The sequence below is a fragment of the Oryx dammah genome, unplaced genomic scaffold, assembly GCF_014754425.2.
Source record: "Oryx dammah isolate SB20612 unplaced genomic scaffold, SCBI_Odam_1.1 HiC_scaffold_18, whole genome shotgun sequence".
In the NCBI taxonomy this organism is placed as follows: domain Eukaryota; kingdom Metazoa; phylum Chordata; class Mammalia; order Artiodactyla; family Bovidae; genus Oryx; species Oryx dammah.
The window spans coordinates 47,240,807-47,264,421 of record NW_024070202.1 but is presented as its reverse complement, the minus strand read 5'-3'; the positions used below and the strand labels follow the sequence as shown (position 1 = coordinate 47,264,421).

Genomic DNA, 23,615 nt, shown 5'->3' with positions numbered 1-23,615 from the left:
TTTGATTTATTTCACTGAGCATAATGCCCTCAAGGTCCATCCATGTTGTTGCAGATAGCAAGATTTCATTCTTTTTAAAATTAAAAAAAAAGACTCTCTAGTTGCAGCCTGTGGACTTGGTTGCCCCATGGCATGTGGGATCCTAGTTCCCCAACCAAGGGTCAAACCTATGTTCCCTGCATTGCAAGACAAATTTTTGACCTCTGGACTACCAGGGAAATCCCTCATTCTTTTTTATGCTGAACAGTATTCTGTTACGTGTGTGTGTGTGTGTATGTGTGTAAATATACACACTACAGTTTCTTTATCCATTTATCCATTGATGGATACTGAGAGTTGTTTCCATATCTTAGCTATTGTAAATAATGCTGCAGGGAAGTGTGCTTGTATCTTTTCAAGTTAGTGTTTTTGTTTTTCAGATAAATACCCAGAATTAGAATTACTGGATCATGTGGTAGTTCTATTTTTAACTTTTTGAGGCACCTCCATACTATTTTCCTTAGTGGCTGCATCTCCACATCCTCACCAACACTTGTTATTTGTTATCTTTTTGATAACAGTCATTCTAACAGATATGATATCTCATTATGATTTTAATTTGCATTTCACTGGTGATAAATGAGGTAGAGCATCCTTTCATGTACCTGTTGCCCATATGTATGTCTTCTTTTGAAAAATGTCTGTTCAGATCCTCTGTCCATTTTGTAACCAGATTATGTGTTTTTCTGCTATTGGGTTGTATGTGTTCTTAATATATTTTGGACATTAACCCATTATCATATACATATGATTTGAAAATATTTTCCCCATTCAGCAAGTTGCCTTTTTATTCTCTTGATTATTTCCTTTGCTTGTGGAAAGCTTTTTAGATTGATGTGGTCCCATTGGTTTATTTTTGCCTTTGTTGCTTTTGCTTTTGGTGTCAGATTGAAAAAAATCATCTCCAAAAGCTATGTCAAGGAGCTCACTGCCTATATTTTCTTCTACAGGTTCTGTGGTATCAGAAATAACATTCAAATCTTTAATCCATTTGAGTTGGTTTTTGTAGATGGTGTAAGATGTGGTCCCATTTCATTCTTTTGCATATCGCTGTCTAGTTGTCCCAATACCATTTAAAAAAAATAATTGTACTTACTTACTTTTGGCTGTGCTGGGTCTTCATTGCTGTGAGGGTTTTTCTCTAGTTACCGCAAGTGGTGGCTACTCTCTGGTTGTGGTTCCAGGCCTTCTCATTGCTATGGCTTCTCTTGTTGCAGAGGACTAGCTCTAGGGTGTGTGGACTTCAGTAGCTGTGGCTCCTGGGATCTAGAGCACAGATTCAATAGTTGTGACACACAGGCTTAGTTGCCCCACAGCATGTGGGAGTCTTCTTGGACCAGGGATTAAACCTGTGTCTAATGCATTGGTAGGTGGATTCTTTACCACTGAGCCACCAGGAAAGCACCCCAACACCATTTATTAAAGAGACTATCTATTTCCTATTGTATATCCTTGGCCCCTTTGTTATAAATTACTTGACTATATATGCATGGATTTATTTCTAGGCTCTCTATTATGTTCATTGAGCTATGTAATTTTTATACTAATACCACACTGCTTTAATTACTATAGCTTTGTATTATAGTTTAAAATTAATGAGCATGGTGCCTCTCCTCTTCGTTCTTCCTTCTCAAGGTTATTTTGGCTGTTCAGCTTCTTTTATGGTTTTATACAAATTTTAGGACTATTTGTTCTGTTTCTGTAATGCCATTGTATTTTGATATGGATTGCATTGAATCTGTAGATTGCTTTTCATTTTCAGTCACTCAGTTGTGTCTGACTCTTTGCAACCCCATGGACTTAGCCTGCCAGGCTCCTCTGTCAATGGAATTTTCCAAGCAAGATAGATTGTTTTGGGTGGTATGGACATTTTTATTTTTTTTTTTATTTATTTGGCTGTGCTGGGTCTTAGTTGCAGCACACAAGATCTTCTATCTTTGTTGCAGCTTTCAGGATCTTAGTTGCGGCATGTGACCTCTTAGTTGCAGCATGTGAGATCTAGTTCCCTGACCAAGGATCAAACTCTGGCACCTTACATTGAGAGCATGAAGTCCTAGCCACTGACCACCAAAGAAGTCCTGGTACGGACGTTTTCTTTATAATTTTATTTATGTTATTTATTTTTGGCTGTGCCAAGTCTTTGCTGCCTCATGGGCTTTTCTCTAGTTGCGGCAAGCCGAGGCTACTCTCAAGTTGCAGTGGCTTCTCGTGTTGTGGAGCGTGAACTCTGGGGCATGTAGGCTTCAGTAGTTGCAGCATGTGGGCTCAGTATGGACATTTTAACAATATGAATTCTTCCAGTCCAGGAACATGGAATATCTATTTATTTGCATTTTCTTCCATTTCTTTCACTTAAGTCTTGTTCTTTTCAATATTTAAGTCTTACTCTTCCTTGGTTAATTTATCCCTAGATTTTTTATTCATTTAGATGCAATTTGTCAAAGGAATTTTTTATTAATTTCTCTTTCTGATAGTATATTATTAGTGTATAGAAACACAACAGGTTTTTGTGTATTGATCCTGAACGTTACTAAATTTATTAGTTCTCAGAGTTTTTGTGTCCACATGGCCACTGAAGTACTCTTTTGGCAGCCGATAGAATAGCTCAGTGGTGGAATGGACACATGAAGCCTATTAGTTCTGACCTCATGGCCCAGCTAAACAGTTCAGCATAATGGAGCTGCAGCTTGGAGGCAGAGCTAGAATCTACAAACAGGCCAAACAGAAAGAGTCTTGACCTCCTCACTCTGCAGTGTTCACAGGGAGGAGGCTACAGTGCTGGGGGCTGTCCCAGTTTGTGCCAACTTGAAACACACGGGCTTTGACACAGAGCAAAACATGTAGGCTTGCACATACAAGGTCCAGGACTTGGGTGGGCAGCACAGTCCTAGGTTCTCTGTGGCCTCTTTCCCTTTCAATGGTGTTTTCCTTCAAAAGATCCATTGAATCTTCCATTAAAAAAAAAATCATAAAATTGTGGGATTTTAGAGCTGCAAAAGAACTGAGGTTTGATTTAATTCAGTTTCCTACCCCATTTTGTTTATAATAATGCTATTTGCCACTTGTTGAATAATAATATGAAATATTTATCGAATATGTACTGTGTTCCAGGAGATTTTCTAAGTGCACTGTGTATGTTAACATATTTGGCAATCACAGCAGAGCTTTGCAGAAGGACTCTCGTTATTCCCAGCATGTCGATGAGGAAACTGAGGCACAGGGAGTAAAGGAACTTGCAGTAAGACAACTGGCAAGTGGCAGGATCAGGATTCACACCCAGCTTTGTGTAACTCCAAGCCCTCTTAGCCCCCTGTTTCACAGAAACCCCAACACAAAATTATATACCCCACTTCATGCAGCCAAAGAACAAAAGTATCAAGACTTGGGGCCACAATGCTGGAAAACAGGAAGTAGTTCTGTATCTTCTTAATATAGACCCAACCCCAAACATGTGTTCATGTGCAGACATATGCACGCACTGTCTTGCTCGCTCCGTCTTCCACCTCTGCCTTCCTAGTGTTTGAGGACAGTCCAGTGTCCGTGGCTGGATTAAAATGCATTTTGAAGTCACTGTGGAGTGACTTCATCTGTACGATGAATGTTACCCAGGGCATGTGTGAGTGTCTCCTCTCTTGCTGGGGCCAACCCACTGCCCAGCGGCCAGATAAAGAATGGGGCAGGAAGGCTACTACTTTCTGAAGCCACATCCTGGCCCTGCCATTCAGCACCCAGAGGCTTGGGTTGTTGTGGTCGTTGCTGTCCATGCTATTGGGTGGGTAAAGGGTCTCCTTGCTGAGGATTTCTGCAGGGTCAGAACCTGGACAGAGAAGCCATGTGTATGAAGGAAAAGTTTCCGTAGCCCAAGGTCCCAAGAGAATGAAGAGGCCACAGGGAGGAAGTGAAACAAGTGGCTTTGCCCAAGTGGAGGAAAGCAGGGCTGCCCATGGCAGCCTCACCAGAGTTGGCTTTGGCTCTGTCAGACAGGTGGACAGCGCCTGGGGACTGCCCAATGGATGCCCGAAAGACACTGGCTCCTCTGAGGCAAAGAGAAGGTGCCTGGATGCTAACTCAGAAAAGGGCTGTGTTGACTGTACCCATTCAAGTCTGCACTCTGCATATGTTAATTAACCACCTGCACTGTGGATAACTACCCGGAGAAGGAACTGTGGTCCAAGAGCTGTACCAAGATCAAGATATCAGGCTTCCTGAGCGGTGTTCAGGCTATTTAAAGAAGTGGATTCCAGGTTTCAGATTCCAGCCCATACCTCCAGGTTTCTATGGCTTAAGAATTCAATTCTTAATTCAACTACATTTCAGCTTTGGTAGTTATAGGGCCAGAGGACATTTAAGAGGTTATCCAGTCACCCTGGCTTTTGGGAGACTCCAGAATTTGGGACACAGTTGAAGAGGGTCCTTTCCTAGTCTCCCTGGCAGCCCAGTCTTTGAGCATAATCTTGGCCAGACCTTTTATGATGGCTCTCTCTGTTCATTACTGCTTGCTGAAAAGCAGAAATTTACTTCAAAAGCACTGTGCACTCCTTATATAATTGGCTTTTCTGTCACTTGTGGGGTTTTAGTTTGTCCTTTGTCTGTGAAGCTGCCAAATCCTAACTCTTCCCGTCTCCACCAAAAGTTCCAGGTATATCCCTGATTTAAATACATATCAGATTTGCCCAAAATGTAGTCTAATCATTCCTAGATTTAGTCGCCCTTTCTGAGAAGGTCTGGACCCCTGACCAGTAGCCACTGTACCTGCTCCTGCTCCAGGTTGAGCAGAAGCCCTGGGCTATCTCTCTGGTGTGTCTTTTTGGCCATAAGCATCTTGGCTGTAGACATCTTTGTTTGCCACAGGCATTTTCATTGCAAACATTTTCACTATATAACTCATTGGCTGTGATAGCAATATTAAATAACAGAAACTAAAAGAGAAACATTAAAAAAACATAGTGAAACAAAAAATGAGAATTAACAAACAAAAACAAATTAAAGTCTTTATTGTGAAATACAAAATATTTCTATACATTTTTTTTTCTTTATTTACTTTTGGCTGCACTGGGTCTTCATTGCTATGCAGGCTTTTCTCTAGTTGCAGCAAGTGGGGCGCTACTCTCTAGTTGTGGTGTGTGGATTTCTCATTGTTCATTCTGGTGGCTTCTCATGTTGTGGAGAACAGGCTCTAGGCACTCAGGCTTCAATAGTTGAAGAGGTGGGCTCAGAAGTTGCACCTCGCGAGCTCTAGAGCATTGGCTCACCATCTGTGGTTCAAGAGCTTAGTTGGTCCAAAGCATGTGGAAACCTTACAGATCAGGGATGGAATCCGTGTCCTTTGCATTGGCAGGCAGATTCTTATCCACCATACCACCAGGGAAATCCCTGAATACATTTTCATGGCATGGAGAAGGCAATGGCATCCCACTCCAGTACTCTTGCCTGATAGGCTGCAGTCCATGGGGTCGCTAAGAGTCAGACACGACTGAGCGACTTAACTTTCATTTTTCACTTTCATGCATTGGAGAAGGAAATAGCAACCCACTCTAGTGTTCTTGCCTGGAGAATCCCAGGGACTGGGGAGCCTGGTGGGCTGCCATCTCTGGGGTCACACAGAGTCGGACACGACTGAAGTGACTTAGCAGCAGTAGCAGCAGCAGATTCATGGCAGTATTGCACAAGTAACTGATTTTATTTTGTGGGTTGTACATAAGCGCTTGTCTTCCAAGTCTTTCATTCACTTTATTTTATTTTAAGTGAAAGTGAAAGAAAGTGAAGTCGCTCAGTCGTGTCCAACTCTTTGCGACCCCATGGACTGTAGCCTACCAGGCTCCTCTGTCCATGGGATTTTCCAGGCAAGAGTGCTGGAGTGGATTGCCATTTCCTTCTCCAGGGGATCTTCCCGACCCAGGAATTGAACCCGGGTCTCCTGCATTGCAGGCAGACGCTTTACAGTCTGAGCCACCTAATATTCATTTATTTAGTTGTGCCAGGCCATAGTTGCAGCTCTCTGGATCTTTATTTGTGGCATACGAATTCTTAGTTGCAGCATGTGAAATTTAGTTCCCTGACCAGGGATCGAACCCGGGCCCTCTGCAGTGGAAGTGCAGAGTCTTAGCCACTGGACCACCAGGGAAGTCCCTTGACAGTATTTTATACTTTGTTGTTGTTGATTATTCTCCTCACTCAGCATCACATTTTTTTCTGTTTCACTGTAATTTCTTCCTTCATTGAGCAAGGTGTCAGTTTCCATATATTAGGATGCACATTGGTGACTGAGCTCTGTGTTGCCTTGTGAAAACCTCCCACCATTGTGTATTTTTGGTGTATTGTCACTTGTCCCTTGACAGACGTTCCAGGGTTCTATGGGAAACGTGGCTTAGACTCTGTGCCTTCAAATCACTCGAGGATTTGCAAACTGATATGTTATCATCTTCTAGTAGTCTGCAGTCAGGTTTGCCCTCTGTTATTTCACACTTTCCCATAAGTTTTATCACCATATTTTCTATTGAGTCAATATACATAGTGCTTCTCGTTCACCATTTTAAGACCACATGTCTCGTGTTCACTGTATAGACCATTATGAGAGCTAAGATTTATGCAATATAAGAATAGGAGTCCTGTATCAGTGGAGAAGTGAAACCAAACTGTCAGACTAAACTGTCAGCCAATTATTTTATCTTCTAAGGCAAGATTGCCTTACGGCCAATTAGTTCTGCAGTGAAAATGCAGGGAAGATGCTTACAAAGAATGTTCCTAGCTCCCTTCTCTAGGGTTATTGCCACGGGGCACTTCTGAATCCTAACCTAGGGAACCAAGAGACAAGGTGGTGCCTGAGTTTAGGAAACTAGAACAACCCACAGCCCCGGGTAACAATTTTGTATGTGGAAGCTCTTTAACCTACAAGGCCTTCACAGTTGCCTGGATTAATGACTGTAAAAACTACCCATGTCCTTGGAGGGAGCCCCTCAAGTCTTCAGAGGTGGGGGAGGGTCTACCCCCCATGGGTGCCTATGGACTGAACGTGGGAGAAGGGTGTTCCTCAGAGCAAAATCAAGATCTGTTAGTGGAAGAAGAAATGGATGGGGTCAGGGAATGAATTCCAGAAAGGCCAAAATGCAAACGTTCTCCCTAGCTAGCCACTCCTTTTTGTCTTTCCTGAGCTTCCTTTCACTAATCTGTCCTTCAACTACTGATTACCAAAGAAAAGAAGAATCTCTCTGTCATAGTGGGAAGTGCTCATGGCCTGGCGACTGTTATAGCTTGCTCTGTGTTATAGTCTCGCTCATTCTGAAAGTTGGAGGTAATGTGGAAATGCTGTAGGCAACCTCATTCCTGGCCTCCATTCATCATCTGTCTGTGATGTCTTTCATACCTGGAGCTGGTGCTTTCTTCGCTCAATCTGGAGACTCCCCCTGCAAGACCAATCCTTTTTCCCCATTCGTATTCCTGTGCTACAGCCTTCCTTCTGCTCTGGACTTCCTGTTCTATTTTTGAACAGTCAGAGCCTGGACATATGCCTTGGCAGACTCAGAGCCCCTGTGAATGGTAAGCATCCAACCTGAATACCTGCCCTGCACTGAGTGCCCTGGGTTTGCCCCAAGTGCAAGGTGGTTGCTCACCTCCCATCAGCTGTCACCCTCCACCCTCCCAACCTGGCTGGCCACATTTTCTCCTCCTGCTGTCAGCTGTTGAAATGCAAACTGTGTGTGAAGAGGTGTTTCCTTGCCTGGGAGATTCCAGAGTTTACAGGTCTGTGCTCTGCCTCTCTGGGGTGTCCTCAGCAACCACACCAGAAGGTGACTGAGGCCCTGCCTCTTTGGAACAGTGAGTCGAGCACACAGTGTTGTAGCTTCCTTAAATCTTCAGTCCTGTCCGCCCAGAGGGTGGAGGCGGATTCCAATTTCTATGGGTTTTTCTGATCACTTAGCACATGCCAGGTGGCACACAGGAACCCAGAATCTGGGCCACAGACTTTCTGTCTCTAATCCAAACAAGAACCTCTGCAAAATGTACTGCACTTCTCGTGGGTGCTCGAGCTGGACCCGTGTGGGTAGGTGCCCACATGAATGTTCTTCCCTGTGAGTGGCGTCCTGCTACAGATTACCTGGGAGAGCATGGGGGCTACCTAGCTTAGGGACAGGACTCATTCTAAGAGGTCACCTTGTCATTGTATCTATGTCTGGTGCTTTGTTGTTGCTGCTGTTGTTTTAAAAGGGGTGCTGTGCTTAGTTGCTCAGTCGTGTCCGACTCTTTGCGACCCCATGGACTGTAGCCCGCCAGGTTCCTCTGTCCATGGGGATTCTCCAGGCAAGAATACTGGAGTAGATTGCCATGCCCTCCTCCAGGGGATCTTCGCAACCCAGGGATCGAACCCAGGTCTCCTGCATTGTAGGCCGATTCTTTACCATCTGAGCAACAAGAGAAGCCCAAGAACACTGGAGTGGGCAGCCTATCCCTTCTCCAGGAGATCTTCCTGACCCAGGAATCAAACCGTGGTCTCCTGCATCTCAGGCATATTCTTTACTAGTGGAGCTACCTGGGAAAGGGAGGAGTTTCAAAATGAGAGTTGTGGGATCAGCTTGGGTAATAAAGAACTTTTTATGAGATTTAATCTTTACCTCCCCCCATGTCCTTTCCTTCATCATGAAAAGATTTTTAATGCATGATGACATTAACCATTTCATGGTTTTAAATCTTACAAAGAAAAAATTATCATTTTCAACTCCTAATTTGCAGTTACTTATATTCTTTTTATATTCTATTGTAAAAAATCTTAGAGATTAATGACAAAAGACATGTACTGAAGAATGGGTATGAACATGCAGTTCATAAAAACAAATTCAGGTGACCAAGCATGAAAAATGTTCCACCTCACTAATAAATATTAAACCAATGTTTTTCACTTATAAAAATGGCAAAAGTTGATAAATTAATAGTACCCAGTGTTAGTGATAAAGAAAGGAAACAGACTCTATGGAGCTGGTGGATATGTAAGTAGGGGCTCCCCTTCTGCCAGGCATTTGACTGCATGTTTCAAGGGCCTGCAATTAAAATTTTTTCTCCTAGGAATTTATATGAAAACATATATACATATATATATGGAAATGTATGTAAGCACTTACTTAAAGGACATTCACTACAGAATTATCTATTATAGCAAAAAATTGGAACCAGTAGGAATGCCAAACAGTAAAGGCTGTTAGACTATGAAGTAGACCTCTAAAAATATTTTTTAATATTTCATGACAAAGAAATTTCATGATAGGAAAAAAAGAGCATTTAACAGGGAGGCCCAATAGATATTATGGAAAAACCCAAATGATGTTTTTGGACAACACAATATAAAGTGCTCAGTATAGTCATATTTAAAAAAAAATATGCATGTACACGTATCTTTTAACAAAAAATGTAGTAATTATGGGTAATTTTTATTTTCTTCCACATTCATACCTGAATTTTCCGAATTCCTTATTACATACTCATAGCTTATACAATTAGATTTTTTTGTCTTAATGAACGGATAACTTTATAGCTGTGCCAGCGTTAAGGTTCCTGAGAACCTACTTTGATTTTGGAGTTTAAGAGTTTGGATTTTTTCTGGACCAAAATCTAAAAGGATCAGAAAAGAGTTGAGCTCCCATGCAAAGCAGAGTAACTACCTTCATAAAGATCCCCAAATCCTGAAGGGAATAAGGAAAAAATGAGGTCTGCCCAGGTTTTCATTTTGCCACCTGGACCCATTCATTGAGAATAGGAAGGCTAACTACTTACATGTCACAGTGGGATTTTATGTAGTGGAGCTATTATTATTATTTCTTTATCTTTAAAATAAAAAAACCTTTAAATTCTGCTTGTATCTCCTTCTCCTAATTGAAAAGTGTACCTGATGGTAGTTTAGGGATGGCATCATTGTTCCCTGAGGCTCCCTTCTTCCTCTCCCACATCTTTTCTTTTTTTTATTCCTTCCTCCTTTTTGGGTAAAGGAGGGATCCCTTTTCCTTACCTGTGCCGTAAGCCTGCTGGTGTCTGGTTGGGATGCCCCAGCCCCAGCAGAGATACGAGGGCTACAGGGCTGGAGATGGCTGCTTTGGCCCAGAAAGGATTGGGGTCACCATTGCAGTATTTGGTCTGTGCTTGGAGCTGGGTTTTTTTGCCACCATTATATCTGCTCCACCTCTGGATATGGATTTGGGTCTGTTTTCTGATAGACATGCCAGTGATGACTTCCTTCTGGCATGCCAGGTTAGTCAGGTAATAGAGATGAAAACAGGGCCAGTGCTTAAATATGAATTTCTGCCATTCTCAAAGGAGCACTTCCTTCCCCACCACCCTTGGGATTAGAACCCTCAACAATATTGGGAACCTGGGCTCCACGTGGGTGTTAATGTAATGCCTTTAGGCATTGTTTAGATAGCTCACCTCTCTAGTTATCCAAGACCATAGCACCCAGGATTAAAATCAAGATTAAGGATTCAGTTATCCTTAATCTTTCTGAAAACTGGTCTCAGTTTGGTCACCAAAGGGACTCAGGATTCATACTTTTGTAAAGTGAAAGTTGCTCAGTCGTGTCTGACTCTTTGCAACCCCATGGACTATACAGTCCATGGAATTCTCTAAGCCACGATTCTGGAGTGGGTAGCCTTTCCCTTCTCCAGGGGATCTTCCCAACCCAGGGATTGAACCCAGGTCTCCTGCATTGCAGGCGGATTCTTTCCCAGCTTAGCCACAAAGGAAGCCCAAGCATACTGGAATGGGTAGCCTATCCCTTCTCCAGGGGATCTTCCTGACCCAGGAATCAAACTGTGGTCTCCAGCATTGCAGGCAGATTCTTTTACCAACTGAGCTATCAGGGAAGCCCCAAAAGTGAAAGTGAAGGTAGCTCAGTCTTGTCCGACTCTTTGTGACCCCATGGACTATACAGTCCATGGAATTCTCCAGGCCAGAATACTGGAGTGGGTAGCCTTTCCCTTCTCCAGGGAATCTTCCCAACCCAGGGATCGAGCCTAGGTCTCCTGCCTTGCAGGTGGATTCTTTATCAGCTTAGCCACAAAAGGAAGCCCCAGAATACTGGAGTGGGTAGCCTATCCCTTCTCCAGTACATCTTCCTGACCCAGGAATAAAACCAGGCATTGCAGGCAGATTCTTTACCAGCTGAACTACCAGGGGAGCCACACTACTATAAAGCATGATGCAAAAGGACATACATTTTAGAAGATTGGGAAGCTCTGAGGAACCACTGGGGCTGCCCATCACAGAGCGTTTCCTGGGTTTAGATATGGGGTGGTGTACTTTATCTAGTTACCTCACCCAGCTGACCACATGAACTCTAGAAGGTAGATATTACATTCCATTCTCCACATGAGGAATAAAGGAGGCTTAGAGAAATTATTTGTCCAAAGTTTCCAAACTGACACGTGCTGCTGGAGCCAGGTTTTGAACCCATGCCTATTCCTTCTGGAATGCCAGGCTGGCTCATGGAGCGTTGGGCTAAGCCGAGAAATCTATAGTTAGAGTTTCACTTGCGATATTACTATCAGCCTGGGCTGGGAAATAAGTTTCCATCAGGTTTGCTTCTGACACAGGCTTCTCAGACTTCGGCATGCAGCAGATTGGCCCGGAGAGCTCGTAAAGTGCAGATCTGGGGTCGGTGAGACGGTTTGCTGTCAGTGGTGCTGATGCTCAGGGCACACACCCGAGGCCTCCACCTGGAATAATGCCGCCCTCAGTATGGAGGCAGGCAAAGGCTCCTGGGTGCAGAATTTGGATTTAAGTTCTGATCCTGCCAATTAGAAGGTGACTTGAGCAAGCTGCTTACTCTCTCTGGACTTGCTTACTCATCTTGAAAATAAGGATTTAAATGGCTGCTACTTCTTAGAGTTGTGAGGATTAGATGAGATAAGCCATGTGAAGTACTTACAATCAATAGTTCTTAATCAGGATTTGCTTTTATTAGTAGCACATGGAGCCACAAAGTCCTGGGATGAAGGGAAGTGCTGCTGGCCTTTGAGTCAAAAGGTGTGAGATCCTATCTAGGTCTCTTCTGTAAGCCCCAAGTCTCCCTGGGGGAGGGGAGGTCTGCAGAGCCCTCATTTGCCTCTGGGCAGAAGGGTTAATGTGTACCTGGATAGTTTCTTGCTATGGGGACCAGTAAATCACTCGGATCCCAGGGCTTACCCTAGAAGGCCTCTGGGACCTCCTGACAGGTGTCCTGAGGATGCACATGTGACCTCCAGGGCCCATATCAGACAGCATGGATAGCATGCAGTTAGCACGTGCTGTTGGCCCTCTGGAATCCTCTTCCACCCTTGAGCCCTGAGTCGCCCTTATGGCCACTGTGCCTGCTACAGTTTAAGGGCCTCAGTTTCTGCTTCCTTTTCATTGCAGCTGTTTATTAAATTTCTATCTAGGATGCTCCATGATCTCATATCATTTGGAAAGGAAGACAGAAGCACTGGCGCTTGTCCTCAGGCTCTCCTCTGTAGTGGCTTCAGCCACTTCGTCCATTTCATTCCTCTAGCACCTTGGGCTCTGGAGCAGTCAGACATGTGTACAGTACAGTCGTTCCCCTCCGAGTCCGGCTGCAGCACCCTGTTCTGTGACAGGAACACAGTAATTTAGAGCTTTCCTGCACTAAGTGTGGTTCCTGGGTCAGCCACATCAGCATCACCAGGCCCCATCCCTGTCTGTTTGAAGATGTACGTTTTATTATGATTCAGATATGGTAAGGCCAACAGATCAGGAGATAATTGCCACTGAAAAGGCATTTTGTTATTCACAGTCCCCAAGAGCCGTGGCATGCTATGTCACACAGGGCCACATGGGGAAGCACCTGGGTCAGTCAGGAGGCAGAGGTTGTAGGGAAAACATGAGCAAGGGCCTTTATTTTAGTTTTCATGGAAAGGAACAGGTGAAGCAGAGTAAGGAAGATTACGACTGGCTAGACTGAATAATTGAAGCAGGCTCTGGGGTGCAGGGGCTGCCTCCAATTGTCTGGTACCTGACCCTGGGGTGATTAGGGCAGGGGAACAGTGGCCTGGAGGGTAGGAGTTGGTTGTGAGAGGAGAGAGAAGGGAGCTTTGGATTTGTCAGTTTGCATACTAAAAGTGCACTTGCAGGTGAGGCCTTTCCTATCTCTAGAAATTGACCAGCCAGCATCGGCAAGCCCTTAAGATGTCAGAACATCAGAAATATAGAAAAATAAAAAGGCACGACTAATGCACTGACCTACGGAATCAGAATCTGTATTTTAACAAGACCCCCTACGGCTTGAGAAGCACTCACATAGGACACTCTGACAGTTTGAACTCGGTTCCCTAAGAGCAGCAGATGTCCTAAGCCATTCTCTGTACAAGTAGGGATGATGCCTTTGCGTTTGTGAGACTAGGTACCTTAAAACAAGGCTGACATCTTGAATGGACGGCTACAAGAAGAATCTCTGAAAATGTTAGCAGTGCCTGCCATTTCCTGGGCTTATGCTTAATAATATTCTTTCGATTGTCAATAACGGTTTTTGTAGCAGCCACAGATACTGTCCAAACAGATATGGTATTACCTTCCATAACAGAACTTATTTAAAAGGAGGGAACTTACTACCCAATCAGTGGGTAGAGATAAAAACCAGTATTTTTATCCCATTTTTACACTGGGAAAACTGGTCATTAAATTTTCCAGTGAAAGCCTGGCTTTCCACACCCTCAAATGAGTAGTACCTCAGTTCCTTTTCATGGGGCATTAGTCTCTTTGGAGTGACCAGTTATCTCTTCAGGTGACCAGTTGTTGTAGCCATTGTTCATTTGCTCAGTTCAGTTCAGTTCAGTCACTCAGTCATGTCCAACTCTTTGCGACCCCGTGGACTGCAGGAGGCCAGGCCTCCCTGTCCATCACCAACTCTCGGAGTTCACTCAGACTCACGTCCATCGAGTCGGTGATGCCATCCAGCCATCTCATCCTCTGTCATCCCCTTCTCCTCCTGCCCCTAATCCCTCCCAGCATCAGAGTCTTTTCTAATGAGTCAACTCTTCGCATGAAGTGGCCAAAGTATTGGAGTTTCAGCTTCAGCATCAGTCCTTCCAATGAATATTCAGGACTGATTTCTTTTAGGGTTGACTGGTTGGATCCCCTTGCAGTCCAAAGGACTCTCAAGAGTCTTCTCCAACACCACAGTTCAAAAGGATCAATTCTTTGGTGCTCAGCTTTCTTCACAGTCCAACTTTCACATCCATTCATGACCACTGGAAAAACCATAGCCTTGACTAGATGGACCTTTGCTAGCAAAGTAATGTCTCTGCTTTTGAATATCCTATCTAGCTCAGTCATGTCCAATTCTGTGCAATCCCATGGACTGCAACATACCAGGCTTCCCTGTCCTTCACTGTATCCCAGAGTTTGTTCAGACTTATGTCCGTTGAGTCGATGATGCCATCCAACCATTTCATCCTCTGCTTCTGCCTTCTCCTCCTGCCCTCAATCTTTCCTAGCATCAGGGTCTTTTCCAGTGAGTTGACTGTTCATGTCAGATAGCCAAAGTTTTGGGGCTTCAGCTTCAGCATCAGTCCTTCCAATGAATATTCAGGGTTGATTTCCTTTAGGATGGACTGGTTTGATCTCCTTACAGTCCAAGGGTCTCTCAAGAGTTTTCTCCAAAACCACGATTCAAAAACATCAGTTCTTTGGCTCTCATCCTTCTTTATGGTCCAGCTCTCACATCCGTACATGACTATGGGAAAAAACACAGCAGGTGACCAGTACAACTGACATTTGTCATCACACACAGAAACTCTTCTGGAAGGAGCCCTGATTGCCCTACTCCACTTGGAGAAGAGGCAGTGAGTGTATCAGGAAAGAATAGAGCCAAATGTGGATGCTGCTTAGAGTCTCAGTGCTTGGGCATAAAGGGACTTTTGAAATCATTGAGTCAGATCCCTCATTTTAAAGATGAGGACTCTGAGGCTGTGTGACTCCTCGATGCAGGGACAGGGCAGGACCCAGGCTCCAGGGTCCAGGCCAGCATCCCTAGCACGTGCCGTGGAGTTTTCCCCTCCACCCTGCACCACTTTTACAGAGTGCCTCCTGGCTTCTAGATCAGAGCCCAGACAGTCACTTCATGCCCAGTCTGGTGGCACTGACAATGCAGCTGGTATTTTATTTCTCCGATTTATTTATTTATACCCAGCCTTGTTGCAGAAGGATTTAGGGCTGCTTGTAAAGTTGCAAACAACAGAGTGAGATAAAGTAAATTTAAAACAAGTGAGAAAGATAAGACAGAGGAATAAGTAGCTTCTCGGCAGCATTGCCCGTTGCCACCCTGCTAGGGCTGTTGACCGTATACCTGTTAAATGGGCACAGTTGGCACTGGGTCTTGTGTCCCTGGCTCCTCTGCCCGGCACCTTGGCAGAGCTTTCTCCCTGGCTGGCTGTAGAACTTTTCCCCTTCTGTGGTCGAGATGCCCTTGAAGGTCACTCTGAGGGACTGGGAAGTTCTCCGCAGCTGGTCCCATTTGCAGGATGTGACACGGTGGCGATGGTGACAGTGACAGGGTGGCTGTTGTTGCCAGTGCTCTGTTAAGGCTAGGCAAGGGAGGAGAGCTAGCTGGTACGTGAGATCTTCCACCCCTTAGGGCTGTCCAGAATCAGTGGCCTTCTTGGTCCCTTTGTTTTGCACACCCCTGCAAACTGAGAGGAGGACAGTGAGTGCAGCTGGGGGTTCAGAGCTGTTGCACAGGCTTTCCCCCACTCCCTTTGTCCCTTTTGCACTCTTTTGACCTCTGTTCAACCTCCCATCCATCGGTTCTGTGAGGCCAACTCCCTCACTACCCCGACTTCTTCATTCAGGGCCCCCAGGCATCCTCCTCACTCTCAGGACTTCTGCTTTCTCCTGCAGACAGGCTGTGGTCTGAGTATCCCCTGTTTTCAGGTGCTCTGACTCCCTGGTCCTTGTCCCCACCCATCCTTGGTTTGGGTGGACTCTGCAGTCCCTTCCAAGACTCTCCTCCTGCAAAGTGAATGAAAGCTAAGAACACAGGGAATCCCAGTACGCACAGTTCCTCTCAGCCCTAGGAATGCTCGGAACTGTGTTGTTATCATTGCTTGGGTCAGAGGCGCTAAATCCTCTGCAGTGCATGGGACGATTCCACCCAGGGAGGACTTGTCCCGCCAAAAATGCCAGGTGCATCCCTGCTGATAAACACTGATAAGAATTCAGAGACGCCTAAATATTTGCAGTTGTACAGTAGCATCAGAAGAGCCACACTGCAGATTTCTTGGTTTGTGCCCAAGAGTTTAGTGGGAGGAAATTACTAACTTATTTTTATCTACACAGTGCGGTCAGAAGGCATTACATTCTGAAGGGTCATGCTATGCTGGGAATTGTTTATTACATTAGGCTGAAGTCCTACGGTTGGCTCAACCTGTGTTGGCCTGCATCTGGGACCTGCTAACTTCTTGGCTTAGATGGGCACTCAGAGCCAGTGAGAGCCCCGTGAGCTGCCAGGGCAGCCTGTCACGTGGGTGCTGTCAGATCACCCCAAACCCCTGACAAGAGGCCAGTGGCTGGCCCAGCATCAGAGAGTGGGATCTGGCTGCAGTGGGAAAATCTTTTCAGAGGTTTTATTCTGTAACAGGCAAAGGAGTTGAGCACTCAGAGTTAAATGGTCTATTGCCTCTCATAAACCCACCATCATTCCCTTAGGCTTCAAAAATGATTTTTGAGCCCACTGGCTAAGAGAGGTAATTAAAGTTAGCTAGCCTTCAGACCTCTGGAAACTGGTGGCCCGCTGATCCCTGTGTTTTCTCGTGCTTCACTGTGGGTTGGCTAATTATTTCCTGATTTATCTATTCATTATCTAACACACTTTGAGCGCCTGCTGCAGGCCAGTACTAAGGCAAGGTCCTGACTTCTTGGCTTTTTCTGGCACAGTGGAAGAGGAAGGCGGGTCCGTCAGTGGTTCGAGTGCCAGGTGCCAGGTGCCAGGTGTGGGCAGCGTGCCGGGAGCATGGAGGAGGGACTCCTGTGAGACCTGGCAGGGATACAGGGTGACTGGGCACTCCAGGGTATCCCAAATGTGGCCATGTTTGAACTGGGTCTTGAAAAAAAAAAAAAACCTACAGAGTTAGCCAAGCAGAAGAACAGAAGGGTGGACAAGCATTCCAGGGAGGGAACGCTGTGCACCAACTCCCGGAGACAAGCAACAAAGACTGTCAGTGGTCCAGTGGCTGGGGGGCAGAGTGCCGCAGAGGGAGGGATGAGCTTAGCACCTGGGGTCCCTGGAGACCAGGGGAGCTGAGATAGATTCTGCTGTAGCTCAAAGACAGGAGAGGCCGTTCGACATCCCCTCAGTGCCACGTGTCAATCAAAATAATTAAAAGCAGAAGAAGCGGAAAGCTGGTTCATATATCCCAACATCCATTCAGCTTTGTCCCCAAGAAGAAACTTTTGATAAAATAAGGTGAAGTGCCAAAAGATGTGTGTTCAATAAGACGACATAAAGTAAGTAGAATCAAAGTAGATTAAAAAAGAAAAAGAAAAGGGAGAGAAAAGTAAAGAGAAAAAAAAACAAAACCCTGCAGAACTGAGTGATGGCCAGCTCTGGATAGCAGTGACTACCTGGAGTCAGACCTGAGTTCAGGTCTGACTTTACTAACTCAAGTTTGACCTCTCTGGACTTTGATTTCCTCATCTGAACGCTGGGTTAATAATACCAGTCTCATCACATTTTCTGTGAGGATTAATGTAATCCCAGTGGTTTTTACCACTAGTTTATTTATTGCTTTTTAAAGTATTAACTTAACCCAGGGCAAGCAGTAGATTATGGTTTTTGAGGATTAGTTGTCATTCGAGGAATAAAGAACAGCCACAGCTTAGAGCTAGTAAAATAGATTCTAGAAATGACAGAATTTCTATTGATTTATTTATTCAGTGGATAAATATCCATCACACACTTTTTTATTTTTATTTTTTGGCTGCATTGCATCTTCATTGTAGCACACAGGTGTCTCTAGTTGTGGCATGCAAGCTTCTCTGATTGCAGCAGGTGAGATCTTAATTCCCCAACCAGAGATCGAACCCCAGGTTCCCTGCATTGGGAGCACAGAGTCTTATCCCCTAGACTACCGAGAAAGTCCCCCATCACACACTTTCTATGAGCAGGCACTGTATGAGGCTAAGGACTGGACTAGTGAACAAGACACGCCTGGTCTTTGCTTTCAGGAAGCTCCTATCTGGTGAAGAGGACCAGGTATTTAGGGATCCTGTGCTGAAACTTGTGTGAGCCTCCACTAGCAGCTTGTTTGGACTGACCTGAGCCGGTTTGGCCATGCAGCAGTTGCCCCTGTAGAAGGTTGAGGTGGTGAAGCTTAGCTTCTGCTCCCACAGCATCACCGCCAGGTGGTAATGAATGCAAGTGTTAGACTGAAGTCTGCTGCAGAGACAGACAGTTATCAAACAAATGTTTATCAAGTAGGGAGAAAGCAGTTTGACCAACCTGTTTGGTGAACTTGATGAAATCCCAGCCCTCTCTCTGTTGGGCTGTTCCAGCTCTACCTCAGAGAAAAGGTTCGCTCAAGGCAGCTGCAGAAATAGTCCAGAGACAGGACTGTTTCCCCGTGTCAGCTTCATGCTGTCATCAACCTTCCTGCTGTGACAGCTGCACTCAGCGCAGCCTCCAGGACCCTGTTTACGCAAGGGTAGGGATGTCACTAAACGTTTTTTGCCAGGCTTCATACCCTGTACACCAATAAGAACCCATTTCTAGCATTCGTTATACTAAATCACAAGTTTCACCAACACTAGCCCATTTTTTTAATGTTCAGAATGTTTATCCAGATAGCCAAAGGACTTGAAGTAGGCAGTGTGGGAATGTGACCTCAGGTTAATACCAGTTGACGAATCCAGACTTTGTGTTCTTCAGAGCCTGTGAGCTGATCACCCCTAGAGGTAGCAGCCAAAACCAACTGGTTCATACACAATAAAACACCAGCTACGTACTCTTTTTCTCTCTTGCATGTATTTACATACTCAAGTGCTTTAAAGTAAATTAGACATGTAACCATGTTCCATTTCTCTCTCCTATTCAAAAGATATCATAGGGGGAGTAGCATAGGAGAGCCCTAGATTATATCTAAAGTGACTATAAAGCCTAGTTTGCTCAGTCATGTCCAACTCTTTGCGACCCCATGAACTGCAGCACGCCAAGCCTCCCTGTCCATCACCAACTCCCAGAGTCCACCCAAACCCATTTCCATTGAGTCAGTGATGCCATCCAACCATCTCATCCTCTGTCGTCCCCTTCTCCTCCTGCCCTCAATCTTTCCCAGCATCAGGGTCTTTTAAAATGAGTCAGCTCTTTGCATCATGTGGCCAAAGGATTGGAGTTTCAGCTTCAGCATCAGTCCTTCCAATGAATAGTCAGGACTGATTTCCTTTAGGATGGACTGGTTGGATCTCCTTGCTGTCAAAGGGACTCTCAAGAGTCTTCTCCAACACCACAGTTCAAAAGCATCAATTCTTCAGTGCTCAGCTTTCTTCACAGTCCAACTCTCACATCCATACATGACTACTGGAAAAACCATAGCCTTGACTAGAAGGACTTTTGTTGACAAAGTAATCTCTCTGCTTTTTAATATGCTGTCTAAGTTGGTCATAACTTTTCTTCCAAGGAGTAAATGTCTTTTAATTTCATGGCTGCAGTCACCATCTGCAGTGATTTTGGAGCCCCCCAAAATAAAGTCAGCCACTGTTTCCATTGTTTCCCCATCTATTTCCCATGAAGTGATGGGACCGGATGCCATGATCTTAGTTTTCTGAATGTTGAGCTTTAAACCAACTTTTTCACTCTCCTTTTTCACACTCATCAAGAGACTCTTTAGTTCTTCACTTTCTACCATAAGGGTGGTGTCATCTGCATATCTGAGGTTATTGATATTTCTCCCGGCAATCTTGATTCCAGCTTGTGCTTCTTCCAGCCCAGTGTTTCTCATGATGTACTCTGCATATAAGTTAAATAAGCAGGGTGATAATATACAGCCTTGATGTACTCCTTTTCCTATTTGGAACCAGTGTGTTGTTCCATGTCCAGTTCTAACTGTTGCTTCCTGACCTGAATACAGGTTTCTCAAGAGGCAAGTCAGGTGGTCTGGTATTCCCATCTCTTGAAGAATTTTCCATAGTTTATTGTGATCCACACAGTCAAAGGCTTTGGCATAGTCAATAAAGCAGAAATCGATGTTTTTCTGGAACTCTCTTCCTTTTTCCATGATCCAGCGGATGTTGGCAGTTTGATCTCTGGTTCCTCTGCCTTTTCTAAATCCAGCTTGAACATCTGGAAGTTCACAGTTCATGTATTGCTGAAGCCTGGCTTGGAGAATTTTGAGCATTACTTTACTAGCATGTGAGATGAGTGCACTTTTGCAGTAGTTTGAGCATTCTTTGGTGTTGCCTTTCTTTGGGATTGGAATGAAAACTGACCTTTTCCAGTCCTGTGGCCACTGCTGAGTTTTCCAAATTTGCTGACATATTGAGTGCAGCACTTTCACAGCGTCATCTTTTAGGATTTGAAATAACTCAACTGGAATTCCATCACCTCCGCTAGCTTTGTTTGTAGATGCCCTGAAGCCTGTGCTTAAATGCACCTGTTTTCACTTTCAAAGTTGTCCGGTTAGGATAATAAATATATGGTTACTTTGCTTCTGGAAAGAATGCAGTAGCACAGAACATGGAGAATAAACCCAAGAGATTTGTTTGAATCCTCTCTCTAGTAGCGTTGTTATTATTGTTCAGTCACTACAGCGTGTCTACTCTACGATCTGCAGCACACCAGGCTTCCCTGTCTTTCACCATCTCCTGGAGCTTGCTCAAACTCATGTCCTTTGAGTCGGTGGTGCCATCCAACCATCTCATCCTCTGTCATCCCCTTCTCCTCTTGCCTTCAGTCTTTCCCAGCATCAGGGTCTTTTCCAGTGAGTTGGCTCTTTGCATCTGGTAGCCAAAGTATTGGAGCTTCAGCTTCAGCATCAGTCCTTCCAATGAATGTTCAGGGTTGATTTCCTTTAGGATTGACTGGTTTGATCTCCTTGCAGTCCAAGGGACTCTCAAGAGTCCTCTCCAGCATCACAGTTCGAAAGCCTCCCCTTGATACATCTTATTTTCCTCATTTATCAACTTGAGAATAGTACATTTGCTTGCCCTTCCTCCTAGTCATTTTGAGGGTTGATAATCCTTGGATGTGAAGACACTTTGTAGAGAGAACACAAATTAGGGATTTTTCCTGTCCTTAAACCTAACATCAGTTTATGCTTTGAATGGACTCTGTCTTGGAAGAAAATTAACTTCAGAATCTAGATGGTGTCAGTTCTTTCCTTGTCTTCCTGGAGAATGGATAGATCTGGTAGCCTGCATCTGCCCGGGAGGTAACTAGTTTCAGGATTTACATTTCCCCTTAACTCCATCAGAGAAGAGAACATGACCCTTAAAAATAAAACCATAAGCCCTTCCTTTGCCTTCATATGCATTAATGTGAAACTTCTCCAATAAAGATTCAACTTACCCTATTATATATGTATAGAACTCTTTTAAAAGTTTGAAAAGACATCATATCTCATGAGAAGTGAGTGTGCCTCGGCTTGAGTGTGCCACCTGTGGATGGATACATGGATATAGTGAGTGTTCCTGGAGGAGCAGTCACTTACAAGATGAGAATGGGGTGAGTGCCACAAGCAGAAGTACTTTTTTGCATGTAGAGTTTTATTTTTTCAAAGTGAAAGTGCTTTTTTCTTATTATAAAAGTGATACATTTTAAAAACCACCAACATTTTAGGAAATAAAAGTAAATATTTCCATGTAAAACTTTCCATCTTTTTTCCATGTGTGTTTATATATGTGTTGTACATGTGCACCTCTTTGCATATATTTTATATTTTAAAAAGTAAAAGTGGAATCCTATTGTAGGCATTGTCTTGAAATCTTTTTTTTCTGTCTGCAATTATTGTGGACATATTTCAGTAAGGGTAGATCTACATCATCATTTTTATAGCTTCCCAGCAATTCCACTGAATAGATGTGCCAATAGTTTATGTAACCAGTGCCTGATTGCTTGTTATCTAGGTTTCTTTAGGGACACAGTATCTACCCCCTCTGCTATAGTTATTTAAAATCAATTTAAGATATCTACACGCACATACACATGCACATCACTTCAGAATTTCACCAGGAGACAATTCATAAACCTGTTAGTTTATCATCTTTGATTTAGGTGGGAAGACTCCTGAGAGTTGAAGCATAGTCTAGGAGGAGCTGTAAATTACAGGGCAAAGGGCATATCAGAGTCGAGATCAAGATACTGCACTGTTACAAACTGCCTGAAGTAGGGCCAGTTACTCTAGGGAATACTTCCTCATACACTGGAGCCCAGAGCTGGTCATTCCCAAAGCTACATTACTGCTGGGAGCCTCTGTCATTTAATAGCCCTTCCAGCTTGAAGCCCAGTGATCAGATTAATCCTTTCAAAGGAGAAATACTCATGTTCACATGTGGGTGAACAAATCCAGTAACACCTCAGTGTCATGAACCTTGCCACTGGGCAAGACTCCTGGGAGCCCCACCAGGAACTCTAGCACATAAGAATACCTCACCCCATGAGTCATCCATGGGGCACCCCTCAGGCTTTCATGGAGTAACACTTTACACTCCATCTACGCAAGCAAGTTGGATGGTCTGATTTCCAGGTTTGGCAAATTAGAACTCTGTGAGTAGGACTGTGGAGGCAGGCCCCAACTGAGTAGAAGTGACAGCAGGTGCAGGAGGAAAGTAAAAGCCAGGGACTTCCCTGCTGGTCCAGTGGATTAAGACTCCACCTGCCAGTGCAGGGGACTCGGGTTCCATCTGTAGTTGGGGAACTAAGATTCCCACATGTCATGGCAACAGGAGAAACCCACAGGCCACCACTAGAGAAGCCCCCTAACACCACAACTAGAGCAAAGCCCTTGCACCACAATGAAGACCCAGTGCAGCCAAAACAAAAGTAAAAGGCTACAAGTGGGGATGCTGAAGCCCTTTGTGTGTAGGACAGAAGCCCTGTGTACTTTCTCAGTGTTTGTATGCCACAGGTGCCTCTTGTGATGGTGGGGGTGATCACTTTAGCCATCCCTGACCAACATTTGAAACCATGGCATAGAAGAGAAGAGAAAATATTCAAGTGGTTTTCACTTAGTAAAGATAAATCTTACAACCTTTGAAGTTTTTGTGCATACTAGGTTGTTGCCATGTAAAATTCATTTCTTGAGATGGATCAGGGTCAAAAAGTCTGAAAGGTATGGTAGGCCCTGATATCACCATTTTGTAGCAAAGTATAGAAATGAATGTCCTTAACAGTGACCTTGAGTTATAAAAAAAAAAAAAGATCAAATAATGTTCAAAGTATATACCATTTAAGAGAACAGAGTACAAGAGAATGCAGACCTTTGGAAAGATTCCTATTACAAAGTAGCTACAGTTTTTTTGAAGATTTAGTATTTTTAATCTTAAGTGGAAAGCCTTTCTACCTTCTCTCTAACTTGAACCATAATACAACCTTTAAAAATACCAAATTTGACTTG

General features: G+C 44.3%; 1 protein-coding gene and 1 non-coding gene across 5 annotated transcripts in view; one reads left to right on the top strand and one right to left on the bottom strand.

The window, feature by feature from the left end:
- The window catches only part of ATXN7L1 (ataxin 7 like 1), a 256,387-nt gene that overhangs the window by 158,508 nt on the left and 74,264 nt on the right, over positions 1-23,615 (top strand). The window lies entirely within an intron of this gene.
- TRNAG-UCC lies at positions 6,091-6,163 on the bottom strand. The gene has a single exon. It is a non-coding gene; the product is annotated as a tRNA-Gly (tRNA).